Below are 18,892 nucleotides of genomic sequence, written 5' to 3' on the forward strand. Positions count from 1 at the left end.
CTGGCGAGTTGAACCTCCGAACCCGTACAAGGAGCGACCCTGACGCTTCAGCGCGTACACTGCATCCATCGCGCGGTGACGGTTTTCGCTTGGCCTGTTCGGTATAGGTGATGGCGGGCATCGCGGATAACATTCTCCAGGAACACTTTCAGCACGCCACGCGTTTCTTCGTAGAGCGATGCATCGGGCTCAACGCAGTTCGCTTCTCCATCGACCAACGTAAAGCAACGAATCCCCAAACCATGCGTAGAAATGAATCATGCAATACACTTACCTTCGTTGGTACGACCAGAGCCGCTTCACGCACTGCTGTCGCTGCTTCGACGATGAACCGCTGGCGGCCGCAGATTGAAGTGTCGACCGTGCGCCCACGATGCGCAATTGCGGTTCACTTAGCACAGAGTCCCATCCATTTCACTACACGTTGTTTTTTAACGCACACATATGAACGCTTTACGTTTCCGACCTTTACACCGAGCGCAGCACCGAGCGCAGCACCGAGCGCAGCAACGCGCGCAGCACCGAGCGAAGCACCGAGCGCAGCACCGTCGGGATGAACGCAGTCCATTTCTTTTCACACACACGCACACGCATTTCACCCGTCCGAGCGACGTACCGCCGCAATCGGGTCAGTCCATAGTCCTACGAAGCACTTTCACACACACGCTTTGCACCAGCAGCAGCAGCAACAACAACAACAACAACTATGTTAATAAAAACAGTAATTTTAAGTGCGAATCCGCGGAGGATTTCGCTGTCCGACGCACCGAGCGCAGCACCGAGCGAAGCACCGAGCGCAGCACCGTCGGGATGAACGCAGTCCATTTCTTTTCACACACACGCACGCACATTTCACCCGTCCGAGCGACGTACCGCCGCAATCGGGTCAGTCCATAGTCCTACGAAGCACTTTCACACACACGCTTTGCACCAGCAGCAGCAGCAACAACAACAACAACAACTATGTTAATAAAAACAGTAATTTTAAGTGCGAATCCGCGGAGGATTTCGCTGTCCGACGCACCGAGCGCAGCACCGAGCGCAGCAACGCGCGCAGCACGGAGCGCAGCACCGTTGCGATTAACACAGTCCATTGTCCTTTTTTTTCACACACACGCACACGCACATTTCACCATTAGGAAGCACAGTTGTTTTAAAGAAAAGTATTTTTTTTAGTCCAATCCGCGGAGGATTTCACTGCCCGACGAATAATCCTGCGCGCAGGCTAGCTGTCGCGTCGCACACTTTTGCTCGACATGAGCTCTTGCTGCTTCTGGTTGAACGACGAAATGAGCCGGCGCCATTTTGAAAATGACCCCCCCTGCTCAACACAACTTGTATCACACCACTTTTACGCACACTAATAAATTCGCACTACCGTGACGCGCGGACCAACCGTTCCATCAGGCTGCTAGTCGAAGACTGTGCCGAGCGCGGGACATTCGGCTTCTAATATAATCTTGTATCCGAACGAATGTGGCGAGAGTATTTTCTCTCCGAACTACTACTTCTACTATCCGAGCGAGCGTTGCCATCTCTGTTCTTCCTCGCTACGCATACAATCGCGTGATGGAAATTTCCCAAAGCTGGCCAATTGTATGACGCCAAATATTTATGCATATTTTGCAACTAAACTACCAGAGGTTTAATGCTTTTGCGTGTGATGTACGCACCATACGAACAGGGAAAGGAAGTTACGTAGCAATTTTGCAAAAAAAAAATTAAGTAGGCTCGTGTGCATGTACAGTGCACGAAAACGTAGGTTTTATGCTAAATTTGCTGTTAGCCCTTGAAAAAAGGAACATATTTCGCAAGTTTTTGAAAACCGTAGGTGCAAAAATTTCATCACATTTTTGACGCTGCCTAAAACGAGCCGGCGACACACGGACGAAGCGTGTGCTCCTTTGTGTGTGCTGTCAGCGACCGACGTTGCTGCGAATTTCATCCCGTGCCTCGTCTCGCTCGCACTCGTTGCCACGAAGCCATCCTCTTTTTCGGTGGTTTTTTCCCAAATAACGGTACCGATCCCGTTAGCCATTGCATTTGCCGATAAGTTCTGGCTCGAGTGGGATAGCAAACGCGCACACTACTACGTGCGAGAAAGAGAAGAAAAACACGACGCTCGATTTGGAAACGCGTGGCAAAATTGTTGGTGGCATCATGCACGTACCAGGGGACAGTAAGAGGCGAACCCCCCCTCCCTTTCGAAAAAGTGTTGGTGGTGGAATTATATGTAGCAAGTAGGCAAAAAGGTGTGTGCAAAAATTTCCGCACATTTTTGACGCTGCCTAAAACGAGCCGGCGACACACGGACGAAGCGTGTGCTTCTTTGTGTGTGCTGTCAGCGACCGACGTTGCTGCGAATTTCATCCCGTGCCTCGTCTCGCTCGCACTCGTTGCCACGAAGCCATCCTCGTTTTCGGTGGTTTTTTCCAAATAACGGTACCGATCCCGTTAGCCATTGCATTTGCCGATAAGTTCTGGCTCGAGTGGGATAGCAAACGCGCACACTACTACGTGCGAGAAAGAGAAGAAAAACACGACGCTCGATTTGGAAGCGCGTGGCAAAATTGTTGGTGGCATCATGCACGTACCAGGGGACAGTAAGAGGCGAACCCCCCCTCCCCCTTTCGCAAAAGTGTTGGTGGTGGAATTATATGGTGCAAGCAGGCAAAAAGGTGTGTGCAAAAATTTCCGCACATTTTTGTCGCTGCTTTGCGTCCTCCTATCGATGTTCGAAATTGGTACGAATTTCATCCCACGCTCCGTCTCGTTCGGTGGCATGAGAGCATCCTCTTTCTCACGAGGGCACGAGGGCATATTTAATCCACTTTATATTTTACGCCAAAATTTATTCCTGCACTGCAGTAACGTTTGCTGCTATTTTTCGGATGCAGTAAGTTCAGCCAGACGCCCAAGCGCGTCAAATATGTAATGTTAGTCTTCAAAAAGACTGGTACTATGGAATGAATCATTGGAATCATTAGAAAAGAATTGTGATGGAAAGAATTTTCACGCAAATGTGTGGTCCTGATAAGGACCGTTTTGTTGAGATGAGTGCAAAATGTGCGTTGGCTGGCGAGTTGAACCTCCGAACCCGTACAAGGAGCGACCCTGACGCTTCAGCGCGTACACTGCATCCATCGCGCGGTGACGGTTTTCGCTTGGCCTGTTCGGTATAGGTGATGGCGGGCATCGCGGATAACATTCTCCAGGAACACTTTCAGCACGCCACGCGTTTCTTCGTAGAGCGATGCATCGGGCTCAACGCAGTTCGCTTCTCCATCGACCAACGAAAAGCAACGAATCCCCAAACCATGCGTAGAAATGAATCATGCAATACACTTACCTTCGTTGGTACGACCAGAGCCGCTTCACGCACTGCTGTCGCTGCTTCGACGATGAACCGCTGGCGGCCGCAGATTGAAGTGTCGACCGTGCGCCCACGATGCGCAATTGCGGTTCACTTAGCACAGAGTCCCATCCATTTCACTACACGTTGTTTTTTAACGCACACATATGAACGCTTTACGTTTCCGACCTTTACACCGAGCGCAGCACCGAGCGCAGCACCGAGCGCAGCAACGCGCGCAGCACCGAGCGAAGCACCGAGCGCAGCACCGTCGGGATGAACGCAGTCCATTTCTTTTCACACACACGCACACGCATTTCACCCGTCCGAGCGACGTACCGCCGCAATCGGGTCAGTCCATAGTCCTACGAAGCACTTTCACACACACGCTTTGCACCAGCAGCAGCAGCAACAACAACAACAACAACTATGTTAATAAAAACAGTAATTTTAAGTGCGAATCCGCGGAGGATTTCGCTGTCCGACGCACCGAGCGCAGCACCGAGCGCAGCAACGCGCGCAGCACGGAGCGCAGCACCGTTGCGATTAACACAGTCCATTGTCCTTTTTTTTCACACACACGCACACGCACATTTCACCATTAGGAAGCACAGTTGTTTTAAAGAAAAGTATTTTTTTTAGTCCAATCCGCGGAGGATTTCACTGCCCGACGAATAATCCTGCGCGCAGGCTAGCTGTCGCGTCGCACACTTTTGCTCGACATGAGCTCTTGCTGCTTCTGGTTGAACGACGAAATGAGCCGGCGCCATTTTGAAAATGACCCCCCCTGCTCAACACAACTTGTATCACACCACTTTTACGCACACTAATAAATTCGCACTACCGTGACGCGCGGACCAACCGTTCCATCAGGCTGCTAGTCGAAGACTGTGCCGAGCGCGGGACATTCGGCTTCTAATATAATCTTGTATCCGAACGAATGTGGCGAGAGTATTTTCTCTCCGAACTACTACTACTATTATCCGAGCGAGCGTTGCCATCTCTGTTCTTCCTCGCTACGCATACAATCGCGTGATGGAAATTTCCCAAAGCTGGCCAATTGTATGACGCCAAATATTTATGCATATTTTGCAACTAAACTACCAGAGGTTTAATGCTTTTGCGTGTGATGTACGCACCATACGAACAGGGAAAGGAAGCTAGGTAGCAATTTTGCAAAAAAAAATTTAAGTAGGCTCGTGTGCATGTACAGTGCACGAAAACGTAGGTTTTATGCTAAATTTGCTGTTAGCCCTTGAAAAAAGGAACATATTTCGCAAGTTTTTGAAAACCGTAGGTGCAAAAATTTCATCACATTTTTGACGCTGCCTAAAACGAGCCGGCGACACACGGACGAAGCGTGTGCTCCTTTGTGTGTGCTGTCAGCGACCGACGTTGCTGCGAATTTCATCCCGTGCTCCGTCTCGCTCGCACTCGTTGCCACGAAGCCATCCTCGTTTTCGGTGGTTTTTTCCAAATAACGGTACCGATCCCGGTAGCCATTGCATTTGCCGATAAGTTCTGGCTCGAGTGGGATAGCAAACGCGCACACTACTACGTGCGAGAAAGAGAAGAAAAACACGACGCTCGATTTGGAAACGCGTGGCAAAATTGTTGGTGGCATCATGCACGTACCAGGGGACAGTAAGAGGCGAACCCCCCCTCCCCCCCCCCCCCCCCCCCCCTTTCGCAAAAGTGTTGGTGGTGGAATTATATGGTGCAAGTAGGCAAAAAGGTGTGTGCAAAAATTTCCGCACATTTTTGTCGCTGCTTTGCGTCCTCCTATCGATGTTCGAAATTGGTACGAATTTCATCCCACGCTCCGTCTCGTTCGGTGGCATGAGAGCATCCTCTTTCTCACGAGGGCACGAGGGCATATTTAATCCACTTTATATTTTACGCCAAAATTTATTCCTGCACTGCAGTAACGTTTGCTGCTATTTTTCGGATGCAGTAAGTTCAGCCAGACGCCCAAGCACGTCAAATATGTAATGTTAGTCTTCAAAAAGACTGGTACTATGGAATGAATCATTGGAATCATTAGAAAAGAATTGTGATGGAAAGAATTTTCACGCAAATGTGTGGTCCTGATAAGGACCGTTTTGTTGAGATGAGTGCAAAATGTGCGTTGGCTGGCGAGTTGAACCTCCGAACCCGTACAAGGAGCGACCCTGACGCTTCAGCGCGTACACTGCATCCATCGCGCGGTGACGGTTTTCGCTTGGCCTGTTCGGTATAGGTGATGGCGGGCATCGCGGATAACATTCTCCAGGAACACTTTCAGCACGCCACGCGTTTCTTCGTAGAGCGATGCATCGGGCTCAACGCAGTTCGCTTCTCCATCGACCAACGTAAAGCAACGAATCCCCAAACCATGCGTAGAAATGAATCATGCAATACACTTACCTTCGTTGGTACGACCAGAGCCGCTTCACGCACTGCTGTCGCTGCTTCGACGATGAACCGCTGGCGGCCGCAGATTGAAGTGTCGACCGTGCGCCCACGATGCGCAATTGCGGTTCACTTAGCACAGAGTCCCATCCATTTCACTACACGTTGTTTTTTAACGCACACATATGAACGTTTAACTTTTCCGACCTTTACACCGAGCGAAGCACCGAGCGAAGCACCGAGCGCAGCACCGAGCGAAGCAACGCGCGCAGCACCGAGCGCAGCACCGTCGGGATGAACGCAGTCCATTTCTTTTCACACACACGCACGCGCATTTCACCCGTCCGAGCGACGTACCGCCGCAATCGGGCCAGTCCATAGTCCTACGAAGCTTTTCACACACACGCTTTGCACCAGCAGCAGCAGCAACAACAACAACAACAACTATGTTAATAAAAACAGTAATTTTAAGTGCGAATCCGCGGAGGATTTCGCTGTCCGACGCACCGAGCGCAGCACCGAGCGAAGCACCGAGCGCAGCACCGTCGGGATGAACGCAGTCCATTTCTTTTCACACACACGCACACACATTTCACCCGTCCGAGCGACGTACCGCCGCAATCGGGTCAGTCCATAGTCCTACGAAGCACTTTCACACACACGCTTTGCACCAGCAGCAGCAGCAACAACAACAACAACAACTATGTTAATAAAAACAGTAGTTTTTAGTGCGAATCCGCGGAGGATTTCGCTGTCCGACGCACCGAGCGCAGCACCGAGCGCAGCAACGCGCGCAGCACGGAGCGCAGCACCGTTGCGATTAACACAGTCCATTGTCCTTTTTTTTCACACACACGCACACGCACATTTCACCATTAGGAAGCACAGTTGTTTTAAAGAAAAGTATTTTTTTTAGTCCAATCCGCGGAGGATTTCACTGCCCGACGAATAATCCTGCGCGCAGGCTAGCTGTCGCGTCGCACACTTTTGCTCGACATGAGCTCTTGCTGCTTCTGGTTGAACGACGAAATGAGCCGGCGCCATTTTGAAAATGACCCCCCCTGCTCAACACAACTTGTATCACACCACTTTTACGCACACTAATAAATTCGCACTACCGTGACGCGCGGACCAACCGTTCCATCAGGCTGCTAGTCGAAGACTGTGCCGAGCGCGGGACATTCGGCTTCTAATATAATCTTGTATCCGAACGAATGTGGCGAGAGTATTTTCTCTCTTAACTACTACTACTACTATCCGAGCGAGCGTTGCCATCTCTGTTCTTCCTCGCTACGCATACAATCGCGTGATGGAAATTTCCCAAAGCTGGCCAATTGTATGACGCCAAATATTTATGCATATTTTGCAACTAAACTACCAAAGGTTTAATGCTTTTGCGTGTGATGTACGCACCATACGAACAGGGAAAGGAAGCTAGGTAGCAATTTTGCAAAAAAAAATTTAAGTAGGCTCGTGTGCATGTACAGTGCACGAAAACGTAGGTTTTATGCTAAATTTGCTGTTAGCCCTTGAAAAAAGGAACATATTTCGCAAGTTTTTGAAAACCGTAGGTGCAAAAATTTCATCACATTTTTGACGCTGCCTAAAACGAGCCGGCGACACACGGACGAAGCGTGTGCTCCTTTGTGTGTGCTGTCAGCGACCGACGTTGCTGCGAATTTCATCCCGTGCTCCGTCTCGCTCGCACTCGTTGCCACGAAGCCATCCTCGTTTTCGGTGGTTTTTTCCAAATAACGGTACCGATCCCGGTAGCCATTGCATTTGCCGATAAGTTCTGGCTCGAGTGGGATAGCAAACGCGCACACTACTACGTGCGAGAAAGAGAAGAAAAACACGACGCTCGATTTGGAAACGCGTGGCAAAATTGTTGGTGGCATCATGCACGTACCAGGGGACAGTAAGAGGCGAACCCCCCCTCCCTTTCGAAAAAGTGTTGGTGGTGGAATTATATGTAGCAAGTAGGCAAAAAGGTGTGTGCAAAAATTTCCGCACATTTTTGACGCTGCCTAAAACGAGCCGGCGACACACGGACGAAGCGTGTGCTTCTTTGTGTGTGCTGTCAGCGACCGACGTTGCTGCGAATTTCATCCCGTGCCTCGTCTCGCTCGCACTCGTTGCCACGAAGCCATCCTCGTTTTCGGTGGTTTTTTCCAAATAACGGTACCGATCCCGTTAGCCATTGCATTTGCCGATAAGTTCTGGCTCGAGTGGGATAGCAAACGCGCACACTACTACGTGCGAGAAAGAGAAGAAAAACACGACGCTCGATTTGGAAGCGCGTGGCAAAATTGTTGGTGGCATCATGCACGTACCAGGGGACAGTAAGAGGCGAACCCCCCCTCCCCCTTTCGCAAAAGTGTTGGTGGTGGAATTATATGGTGCAAGCAGGCAAAAAGGTGTGTGCAAAAATTTCCGCACATTTTTGTCGCTGCTTTGCGTCCTCCTATCGATGTTCGAAATTGGTACGAATTTCATCCCACGCTCCGTCTCGTTCGGTGGCATGAGAGCATCCTCTTTCTCACGAGGGCACGAGGGCATATTTAATCCACTTTATATTTTACGCCAAAATTTATTCCTGCACTGCAGTAACGTTTGCTGCTATTTTTCGGATGCAGTAAGTTCAGCCAGACGCCCAAGCGCGTCAAATATGTAATGTTAGTCTTCAAAAAGACTGGTACTATGGAATGAATCATTGGAATCATTAGAAAAGAATTGTGATGGAAAGAATTTTCACGCAAATGTGTGGTCCTGATAAGGACCGTTTTGTTGAGATGAGTGCAAAATGTGCGTTGGCTGGCGAGTTGAACCTCCGAACCCGTACAAGGAGCGACCCTGACGCTTCAGCGCGTACACTGCATCCATCGCGCGGTGACGGTTTTCGCTTGGCCTGTTCGGTATAGGTGATGGCGGGCATCGCGGATAACATTCTCCAGGAACACTTTCAGCACGCCACGCGTTTCTTCGTAGAGCGATGCATCGGGCTCAACGCAGTTCGCTTCTCCATCGACCAACGAAAAGCAACGAATCCCCAAACCATGCGTAGAAATGAATCATGCAATACACTTACCTTCGTTGGTACGACCAGAGCCGCTTCACGCACTGCTGTCGCTGCTTCGACGATGAACCGCTGGCGGCCGCAGATTGAAGTGTCGACCGTGCGCCCACGATGCGCAATTGCGGTTCACTTAGCACAGAGTCCCATCCATTTCACTACACGTTGTTTTTTAACGCACACATATGAACGCTTTACGTTTCCGACCTTTACACCGAGCGCAGCACCGAGCGCAGCACCGAGCGCAGCAACGCGCGCAGCACCGAGCGAAGCACCGAGCGCAGCACCGTCGGGATGAACGCAGTCCATTTCTTTTCACACACACGCACACGCATTTCACCCGTCCGAGCGACGTACCGCCGCAATCGGGTCAGTCCATAGTCCTACGAAGCACTTTCACACACACGCTTTGCACCAGCAGCAGCAGCAACAACAACAACAACAACTATGTTAATAAAAACAGTAATTTTAAGTGCGAATCCGCGGAGGATTTCGCTGTCCGACGCACCGAGCGCAGCACCGAGCGCAGCAACGCGCGCAGCACGGAGCGCAGCACCGTTGCGATTAACACAGTCCATTGTCCTTTTTTTTCACACACACGCACACGCACATTTCACCATTAGGAAGCACAGTTGTTTTAAAGAAAAGTATTTTTTTTAGTCCAATCCGCGGAGGATTTCACTGCCCGACGAATAATCCTGCGCGCAGGCTAGCTGTCGCGTCGCACACTTTTGCTCGACATGAGCTCTTGCTGCTTCTGGTTGAACGACGAAATGAGCCGGCGCCATTTTGAAAATGACCCCCCCTGCTCAACACAACTTGTATCACACCACTTTTACGCACACTAATAAATTCGCACTACCGTGACGCGCGGACCAACCGTTCCATCAGGCTGCTAGTCGAAGACTGTGCCGAGCGCGGGACATTCGGCTTCTAATATAATCTTGTATCCGAACGAATGTGGCGAGAGTATTTTCTCTCTTAACTACTACTACTACTATCCGAGCGAGCGTTGCCATCTCTGTTCTTCCTCGCTACGCATACAATCGCGTGATGGAAATTTCCCAAAGCTGGCCAATTGTATGACGCCAAATATTTATGCATATTTTGCAACTAAACTACCAAAGGTTTAATGCTTTTGCGTGTGATGTACGCACCATACGAACAGGGAAAGGAAGCTAGGTAGCAATTTTGCAAAAAAAAATTTAAGTAGGCTCGTGTGCATGTACAGTGCACGAAAACGTAGGTTTTATGCTAAATTTGCTGTTAGCCCTTGAAAAAAGGAACATATTTCGCAAGTTTTTGAAAACCGTAGGTGCAAAAATTTCATCACATTTTTGACGCTGCCTAAAACGAGCCGGCGACACACGGACGAAGCGTGTGCTCCTTTGTGTGTGCTGTCAGCGACCGACGTTGCTGCGAATTTCATCCCGTGCTCCGTCTCGCTCGCACTCGTTGCCACGAAGCCATCCTCGTTTTCGGTGGTTTTTTCCAAATAACGGTACCGATCCCGGTAGCCATTGCATTTGCCGATAAGTTCTGGCTCGAGTGGGATAGCAAACGCGCACACTACTACGTGCGAGAAAGAGAAGAAAAACACGACGCTCGATTTGGAAACGCGTGGCAAAATTGTTGGTGGCATCATGCACGTACCAGGGGACAGTAAGAGGCGAACCCCCCCTCTCTTTCGAAAAAGTGTTGGTGGTGGAATTATATGTAGCAAGTAGGCAAAAAGGTGTGTGCAAAAATTTCCGCACATTTTTGACGCTGCCTAAAACGAGCCGGCGACACACGGACGAAGCGTGTGCTTCTTTGTGTGTGCTGTCAGCGACCGACGTTGCTGCGAATTTCATCCCGTGCCTCGTCTCGCTCGCACTCGTTGCCACGAAGCCATCCTCGTTTTCGGTGGTTTTTTCCAAATAACGGTACCGATCCCGTTAGCCATTGCATTTGCCGATAAGTTCTGGCTCGAGTGGGATAGCAAACGCGCACACTACTACGTGCGAGAAAGAGAAGAAAAACACGACGCTCGATTTGGAAGCGCGTGGCAAAATTGTTGGTGGCATCATGCACGTACCAGGGGACAGTAAGAGGCGAACCCCCCCTCCCCCTTTCGCAAAAGTGTTGGTGGTGGAATTATATGGTGCAAGCAGGCAAAAAGGTGTGTGCAAAAATTTCCGCACATTTTTGTCGCTGCTTTGCGTCCTCCTATCGATGTCCGAAATTGGTACGAATTTCATCCCACGCTGCGTCTCGTTCGGTGGCATGAGAGCATCCTCTTTCTCACGAGGGCACGAGGGCATATTTAATCCACTTTATATTTTACGCCAAAATTTATTCCTGCACTTCAGTAACGTTTGCTGCTATTTTTCGGATGCAGTAAGTTCAGCCAGACGCCCAAGCGCGTCAAATATGTAATGTTAGTCTTCAAAAAGACTGGTACTATGGAATGAATCATTGGAATCATTAGAAAAGAATTGTGATGGAAAGAATTTTCACGCAAATGTGTGGTCCTGATAAGGACCGTTTTGTTGAGATGAGTGCAAAATGTGCGTTGGCTGGCGAGTTGAACCTCCGAACCCGTACAAGGAGCGACCCTGACGCTTCAGCGCGTACACTGCATCCATCGCGCGGTGACGGTTTTCGCTTGGCCTGTTCGGTATAGGTGATGGCGGGCATCGCGGATAACATTCTCCAGGAACACTTTCAGCACGCCACGCGTTTCTTCGTAGAGCGATGCATCGGGCTCAACGCAGTTCGCTTCTCCATCGACCAACGTAAAGCAACGAATCCCCAAACCATGCGTAGAAATGAATCATGCAATACACTTACCTTCGTTGGTACGACCAGAGCCGCTTCACGCACTGCTGTCGCTGCTTCGACGATGAACCGCTGGCGGCCGCAGATTGAAGTGTCGACCGTGCGCCCACGATGCGCAATTGCGGTTCACTTAGCACAGAGTCCCATCCATTTCACTACACGTTGTTTTTTAACGCACACATATGAACGCTTTACGTTTCCGACCTTTACACCGAGCGCAGCACCGAGCGCAGCACCGAGCGCAGCAACGCGCGCAGCACCGAGCGAAGCACCGAGCGCAGCACCGTCGGGATGAACGCAGTCCATTTCTTTTCACACACACGCACACGCATTTCACCCGTCCGAGCGACGTACCGCCGCAATCGGGTCAGTCCATAGTCCTACGAAGCACTTTCACACACACGCTTTGCACCAGCAGCAGCAGCAACAACAACAACAACAACTATGTTAATAAAAACAGTAATTTTAAGTGCGAATCCGCGGAGGATTTCGCTGTCCGACGCACCGAGCGCAGCACCGAGCGAAGCACCGAGCGCAGCACCGTCGGGATGAACGCAGTCCATTTCTTTTCACACACACGCACACGCATTTCACCCGTCCGAGCGACGTACCGCCGCAATCGGGTCAGTCCATAGTCCTACGAAGCACTTTCACACACACGCTTTGCACCAGCAGCAGCAGCAACAACAACAACAACAACTATGTTAATAAAAACAGTAATTTTAAGTGCGAATCCGCGGAGGATTTCGCTGTCCGACGCACCGAGCGCAGCACCGAGCGCAGCAACGCGCGCAGCACGGAGCGCAGCACCGTTGCGATTAACACAGTCCATTGTCCTTTTTTTTCACACACACGCACACGCACATTTCACCATTAGGAAGCACAGTTGTTTTAAAGAAAAGTATTTTTTTTAGTCCAATCCGCGGAGGATTTCACTGCCCGACGAATAATCCTGCGCGCAGGCTAGCTGTCGCGTCGCACACTTTTGCTCGACATGAGCTCTTGCTGCTTCTGGTTGAACGACGAAATGAGCCGGCGCCATTTTGAAAATGACCCCCCCTGCTCAACACAACTTGTATCACACCACTTTTACGCACACTAATAAATTCGCACTACCGTGACGCGCGGACCAACCGTTCCATCAGGCTGCTAGTCGAAGACTGTGCCGAGCGCGGGACATTCGGCTTCTAATATAATCTTGTATCCGAACGAATGTGGCGAGAGTATTTTCTCTCTTAACTACTACTACTACTATCCGAGCGAGCGTTGCCATCTCTGTTCTTCCTCGCTACGCATACAATCGCGTGATGGAAATTTCCCAAAGCTGGCCAATTGTATGACGCCAAATATTTATGCATATTTTGCAACTAAACTACCAAAGGTTTAATGCTTTTGCGTGTGATGTACGCACCATACGAACAGGGAAAGGAAGCTAGGTAGCAATTTTGCAAAAAAAAATTTAAGTAGGCTCGTGTGCATGTACAGTGCACGAAAACGTAGGTTTTATGCTAAATTTGCTGTTAGCCCTTGAAAAAAGGAACATATTTCGCAAGTTTTTGAAAACCGTAGGTGCAAAAATTTCATCACATTTTTGACGCTGCCTAAAACGAGCCGGCGACACACGGACGAAGCGTGTGCTCCTTTGTGTGTGCTGTCAGCGACCGACGTTGCTGCGAATTTCATCCCGTGCTCCGTCTCGCTCGCACTCGTTGCCACGAAGCCATCCTCGTTTTCGGTGGTTTTTTCCAAATAACGGTACCGATCCCGGTAGCCATTGCATTTGCCGATAAGTTCTGGCTCGAGTGGGATAGCAAACGCGCACACTACTACGTGCGAGAAAGAGAAGAAAAACACGACGCTCGATTTGGAAACGCGTGGCAAAATTGTTGGTGGCATCATGCACGTACCAGGGGACAGTAAGAGGCGAACCCCCCCTCCCTTTCGAAAAAGTGTTGGTGGTGGAATTATATGTAGCAAGTAGGCAAAAAGGTGTGTGCAAAAATTTCCGCACATTTTTGACGCTGCCTAAAACGAGCCGGCGACACACGGACGAAGCGTGTGCTCCTTTGTGTGTGCTGTCAGCGACCGACGTTGCTGCGAATTTCATCCCGTGCCTCGTCTCGCTCGCACTCGTTGCCACGAAGCCATCCTCGTTTTCGGTGGTTTTTTCCAAATAACGGTACCGATCCCGTTAGCCATTGCATTTGCCGATAAGTTCTGGCTCGAGTGGGATAGCAAACGCGCACACTACTACGTGCGAGAAAGAGAAGAAAAACACGACGCTCGATTTGGAAGCGCGTGGCAAAATTGTTGGTGGCATCATGCACGTACCAGGGGACAGTAAGAGGCGAACCCCCCCTCCCCCTTTCGCAAAAGTGTTGGTGGTGGAATTATATGGTGCAAGTAGGCAAAAAGGTGTGTGCAAAAATTTCCGCACATTTTTGTCGCTGCTTTGCGTCCTCCTATCGATGTTCGAAATTGGTACGAATTTCATCCCACGCTCCGTCTCGTTCGGTGGCATGAGAGCATCCTCTTTCTCACGAGGGCACGAGGGCATATTTAATCCACTTTATATTTTACGCCAAAATTTATTCCTGCACTGCAGTAACGTTTGCTGCTATTTTTCGGATGCAGTAAGTTCAGCCAGACGCCCAAGCGCGTCAAATATGTAATGTTAGTCTTCAAAAAGACTGGTACTATGGAATGAATCATTGGAATCATTAGAAAAGAATTGTGATGGAAAGAATTTTCACGCAAATGTGTGGTCCTGATAAGGACCGTTTTGTTGAGATGAGTGCAAAATGTGCGTTGGCTGGCGAGTTGAACCTCCGAACCCGTACAAGGAGCGACCCTGACGCTTCAGCGCGTACACTGCATCCATCGCGCGGTGACGGTTTTCGCTTGGCCTGTTCGGTATAGGTGATGGCGGGCATCGCGGATAACATTCTCCAGGAACACTTTCAGCACGCCACGCGTTTCTTCGTAGAGCGATGCATCGGGCTCAACGCAGTTCGCTTCTCCATCGACCAACGAAAAGCAACGAATCCCCAAACCATGCGTAGAAATGAATCATGCAATACACTTACCTTCGTTGGTACGACCAGAGCCGCTTCACGCACTGCTGTCGCTGCTTCGACGATGAACCGCTGGCGGCCGCAGATTGAAGTGTCGACCGTGCGCCCACGATGCGCAATTGCGGTTCACTTAGCACAGAGTCCCATCCATTTCACTACACGTTGTTTTTTAACGCACACATATGAACGCTTTACGTTTCCGACCTTTACACCGAGCGAAGCACCGAGCGCAGCACCGAGCGAAGCAACGCGCGCAGCACCGAGCGAAGCACCGAGCGCAGCACCGTCGGGATGAACGCAGTCCATTTCTTTTCACACACACGCACACGCATTTCACCCGTCCGAGCGACGTACCGCCGCAATCGGGTCAGTCCATAGTCCTACGAAGCACTTTCACACACACGCTTTGCACCAGCAGCAGCAGCAACAACAACAACAACAACTATGTTAATAAAAACAGTAATTTTAAGTGCGAATCCGCGGAGGATTTCGCTGTCCGACGCACCGAGCGCAGCACCGAGCGCAGCAACGCGCGCAGCACGGAGCGCAGCACCGTTGCGATTAACACAGTCCATTGTCCTTTTTTTTCACACACACGCACACGCACATTTCACCATTAGGAAGCACAGTTGTTTTAAAGAAAAGTATTTTTTTTAGTCCAATCCGCGGAGGATTTCACTGCCCGACGAATAATCCTGCGCGCAGGCTAGCTGTCGCGTCGCACACTTTTGCTCGACATGAGCTCTTGCTGCTTCTGGTTGAACGACGAAATGAGCCGGCGCCATTTTGAAAATGACCCCCCCTGCTCAACACAACTTGTATCACACCACTTTTACGCACACTAATAAATTCGCACTACCGTGACGCGCGGACCAACCGTTCCATCAGGCTGCTAGTCGAAGACTGTGCCGAGCGCGGGACATTCGGCTTCTAATATAATCTTGTATCCGAACGAATGTGGCGAGAGTATTTTCTCTCCGAACTACTACTACTATTATCCGAGCGAGCGTTGCCATCTCTGTTCTTCCTCGCTACGCATACAATCGCGTGATGGAAATTTCCCAAAGCTGGCCAATTGTATGACGCCAAATATTTATGCATATTTTGCAACTAAACTACCAGAGGTTTAATGCTTTTGCGTGTGATGTACGCACCATACGAACAGGGAAAGGAAGCTAGGTAGCAATTTTGCAAAAAAAAATTTAAGTAGGCTCGTGTGCATGTACAGTGCACGAAAACGTAGGTTTTATGCTAAATTTGCTGTTAGCCCTTGAAAAAAGGAACATATTTCGCAAGTTTTTGAAAACCGTAGGTGCAAAAATTTCATCACATTTTTGACGCTGCCTAAAACGAGCCGGCGACACACGGACGAAGCGTGTGCTCCTTTGTGTGTGCTGTCAGCGACCGACGTTGCTGCGAATTTCATCCCGTGCTCCGTCTCGCTCGCACTCGTTGCCACGAAGCCATCCTCGTTTTCGGTGGTTTTTTCCAAATAACGGTACCGATCCCGGTAGCCATTGCATTTGCCGATAAGTTCTGGCTCGAGTGGGATAGCAAACGCGCACACTACTACGTGCGAGAAAGAGAAGAAAAACACGACGCTCGATTTGGAAACGCGTGGCAAAATTGTTGGTGGCATCATGCACGTACCAGGGGACAGTAAGAGGCGAACCCCCCCTCCCCCCCCCCCCCCCCCCCTTTCGCAAAAGTGTTGGTGGTGGAATTATATGGTGCAAGTAGGCAAAAAGGTGTGTGCAAAAATTTCCGCACATTTTTGTCGCTGCTTTGCGTCCTCCTATCGATGTTCGAAATTGGTACGAATTTCATCCCACGCTCCGTCTCGTTCGGTGGCATGAGAGCATCCTCTTTCTCACGAGGGCACGAGGGCATATTTAATCCACTTTATATTTTACGCCAAAATTTATTCCTGCACTGCAGTAACGTTTGCTGCTATTTTTCGGATGCAGTAAGTTCAGCCAGACGCCCAAGCACGTCAAATATGTAATGTTAGTCTTCAAAAAGACTGGTACTATGGAATGAATCATTGGAATCATTAGAAAAGAATTGTGATGGAAAGAATTTTCACGCAAATGTGTGGTCCTGATAAGGACCGTTTTGTTGAGATGAGTGCAAAATGTGCGTTGGCTGGCGAGTTGAACCTCCGAACCCGTACAAGGAGCGACCCTGACGCTTCAGCGCGTACACTGCATCCATCGCGCGGTGACGGTTTTCGCTTGGCCTGTTCGGTATAGGTGATGGCGGGCATCGCGGATAACATTCTCCAGGAACACTTTCAGCACGCCACGCGTTTCTTCGTAGAGCGATGCATCGGGCTCAACGCAGTTCGCTTCTCCATCGACCAACGTAAAGCAACGAATCCCCAAACCATGCGTAGAAATGAATCATGCAATACACTTACCTTCGTTGGTACGACCAGAGCCGCTTCACGCACTGCTGTCGCTGCTTCGACGATGAACCGCTGGCGGCCGCAGATTGAAGTGTCGACCGTGCGCCCACGATGCGCAATTGCGGTTCACTTAGCACAGAGTCCCATCCATTTCACTACACGTTGTTTTTTAACGCACACATATGAACGTTTAACTTTTCCGACCTTTACACCGAGCGAAGCACCGAGCGAAGCACCGAGCGCAGCACCGAGCGAAGCAACGCGCGCAGCACCGAGCGCAGCACCGTCGGGATGAACGCAGTCCATTTCTTTTCACACACACGCACGCGCATTTCACCCGTCCGAGCGACGTACCGCCGCAATCGGGCCAGTCCATAGTCCTACGAAGCTTTTCACACACACGCTTTGCACCAGCAGCAGCAGCAACAACAACAACAACAACTATGTTAATAAAAACAGTAATTTTAAGTGCGAATCCGCGGAGGATTTCGCTGTCCGTCGCACCGAGCGCAGCACCGAGCGAAGCAACGCGCGCAGCACCGTCGCGATGAACGCAGTCCATTTCTTTTCACACACACGCACGCACATTTCACCCGTCCGAGCGACGTACCGCCGCAATCGGGTCAGTCCATGGTCCTACGAAGCTTTTCACACACACGCTTTGCACCAGCAGCAGCAGCAACAACAACAACAACAACTATGTTAATAAAAACAGTAATTTTAAGTGCGAATCCGCGGAGGATTTCGCTGTCCGTCGCACCGAGCGCAGCACCGAGCGAAGCAACGCGCGCAGCACCGTCGCGATGAACGCAGTCCATTTCTTTTCACACACACGCACGCACATTTCACCCGTCCGAGCGACGTACCGCCGCAATCGGGTCAGTCCATGGTCCTACGAAGCTTTTCACACACACGCTTTGCACCAGCAGCAGCAGCAACAACAACAACAACAACTATGTTTATAAAAACAGTAGTTTTTAGTGCGAATCCGCGGAGGATTTCGCTGTCCGTCGCACCGAGCGAAGCACCGAGCGCAGCACCGAGCGAAGCACCGAGCGTAGCACCGAGCGAAGCACCGTCGCGATGAACGCAGTCCATTTCTTTTCACACACACGCACGCACATTTCACCCGTCCGAGCGACGTACCGCCGCAATCGGGCCAGTCCATAGTCCTACGAAGCACTTTCACACACACGCTTTGCACCAGCAGCAGCAGCAACAACAACAACAACAACTATGTTAATAAAAACAGTAATTTTAAGTGCGAATCCGCGGAGGATTTCGCTGTCCGTCGCACCGAGCGCAGCACCGAGCGAAGCAACGCGCGCAGCACCGTCGCGATGAACGCAGTCCATTTCTTTTCACACACACGCACGCACATTTCACCCGTCCGAGCGACGTACCGCCGCAATCGGGTCAGTCCATAGTCCTACGAAGCTTTTCACACACACGCTTTGCACCAGCAGCAGCAGCAACAACAACAACAACAACTATGTTAATAAAAACAGTAATTTTAAGTGCGAATCCGCGGAGGATTTCGCTGTCCGTCGCACCGAGCGAAGCACCGTCGCGATGAACGCAGTCCATTTCTTTTCACACACACGCACGCACATTTCACCCGTCCGAGCGACGTACCGCCGCAATCGGGTCAGTCCATGGTCCTACGAAGCTTTTCACACACACGCTTTGCACCAGCAGCAGCAGCAACAACAACAACAACAACTATGTTAATAAAAACAGTAATTTTAAGTGCGAATCCGCGGAGGATTTCGCTG

The sequence above is a fragment of the Anopheles marshallii genome, chromosome 2 (genome assembly GCF_943734725.1).
Source record: "Anopheles marshallii chromosome 2, idAnoMarsDA_429_01, whole genome shotgun sequence".
In the NCBI taxonomy this organism is placed as follows: Eukaryota; Metazoa; Arthropoda; class Insecta; order Diptera; family Culicidae; genus Anopheles; species Anopheles marshallii.